We start from the raw sequence: 1,792 nt of genomic DNA on the forward strand, positions 1-1,792 counted from the left end.
AACCTTGTTGAGGTCTCTGTTGATCCTTCCATGAAAGATTTGGATGATTCCTCCATGAAGGATTATAGGTGTTACCATAGGGTTCTCCCATGTAATTCACCTCTTCCATTGAAGGATTCTCAGGATCATAAGCTTCTTCCTCAGATGAAGCTTCCTTAGTACTGCTTGGTGCATTTTGCATTCCAGACAGACTTTGAGAAATCATATTGACTTGTTGGGTCAATATTTTATTCTGAGCCAAAATGGCATTCAGAGTGTCAATCTCAAGAACTCCTTTCTTCTGACTAGTCCCATTGTTCACAGGATTTCTTTCAGAAGTGTACATGAATTGGTTATTTGCAACCATTTCAATCAGTTCTTGAGCTTCAGTAGGCGTCTTCTTCAGATGAAGAGATCCTCCAGAAGAGCTATCCAAAGACATCTTGGATAGTTCAGAGAGACCATCATAGAAAATACCTATGATGCTCCATTCAGAAAGCATATCAGAAGGACACTTTCTGATTAATTGTTTGTATCTTTCCCAAGCTTCATAGAGGGATTCTCCTTCCTTCTGTCTGAAGGTTTGGACTTCCACTCTAAGCTTACTCAATTTTTGAGGTGGAAAGAACTTTGCCAAGAAGGCATTGACTAGCTTTTCCCAAGAGTCCAGGCTTTCTTTAGGTTGAGAGTCCAACCATGTTCTAGCTCTGTCTCTTACAGCAAAAGGGAATAGCATAAGTCTGTAGACCTCAGGGTCAACCCCATTAGTCTTGACTGTGTCACAGATGTGCAAGAACTCAGCTAAAAACTGATGAGGATCTTCCAATGGAAGTCCATGGAACTTGCAATTCTGTTGCATTAGAGAAACTAGTTGAGGCTTAAGCTCAAAGTTGTTTGCTCTAATGGCAGGGATAGAGATGCTTCTCCCATAGAAACCGGAAGTAGGTGCAGTGAAGTCACCCAGCACCTTCCTTGCATTGTTGGCATTGTTGTTGTTATCGGCTGCCATGAGTTCTTCCTCTTTGAAGAATTCGGTCAGGTCCTCTAAAGAGAGTTGTGCTTTGGCTTCTCTTAGCTTTCTCTTCAAGGTCCTTTCAGGTTCAGGATCAGCTTCAACAAGAATGCCTTTGTCTTTGCTCCTGCTTATATGAAAGAGAAGAGAACAAGAAAATGTGGAATCCTCTATGTCACAGTATAGAGATTCCTTGAAGTGTCAGAGGAAAAGAAGAGGAGAAGACAGAAGTAGAAAATTCGAACTTATCAAAGGAGATGGAGTTCGAATTTTGCATCAAGGGATAATGTTAGTCCATAAATAGAAGGATGTGAGAAGAAGGGAAGTGATTTTCGAAAATTAAGTAAAAAAATTTGAAAACATTTTTGAAAAACATTACTTAATTTTCGAAAATGAAAGTGGGAAAGAAATAAAATGATTTTTGAAAAAGATCTTGAAATTAGAAATCAAGAAGATTTGATTGAAAATTATTTTGAAAAAGATGTGGTTAAGAAGATATGATTGGTTTTAAAAAGATGTGATTGAGAAGATATGATTTGAAAAATATTTTAAAAAGATTTGATTTTGAAAATTAAAAACTTGGCTAACAAGAAAAGATATGATTCAAACATTAAACCTTTCTCAACAGAAAAGGCAACATACTTGAAATGTTGAATCAAATCATTAATTGATAGTAAGTATCTTTGAAAAAGGAAAGAAATTGATTTTGAAAATATATGATTGAAAAGATATAATTTGAAAAAGATTTGATTTTGAAAAACTTTGAAAACCTGAAAAAAATTGCATAAAAAAAACAGAATC

The 1,792-nt window shown here is 35.9% G+C and overlaps 1 non-coding gene across 1 annotated transcript; it reads left to right on the top strand.

Annotated features, from left to right (window-relative positions):
* The first annotated feature begins 475 nt into the window (after positions 1-475).
* LOC112804874 (small nucleolar RNA R71) lies at positions 476-583 on the top strand. Its single transcript, XR_003203492.1, has one exon. It is a non-coding gene; the product is annotated as a small nucleolar RNA R71 (small nucleolar RNA).
* Positions 584-1,792: the final 1,209 nt, after the last annotated feature.

This window comes from Arachis hypogaea, chromosome 5 (assembly GCF_003086295.3).
Source record: "Arachis hypogaea cultivar Tifrunner chromosome 5, arahy.Tifrunner.gnm2.J5K5, whole genome shotgun sequence".
NCBI lineage: Eukaryota > Viridiplantae > Streptophyta > Magnoliopsida > Fabales > Fabaceae > Arachis > Arachis hypogaea.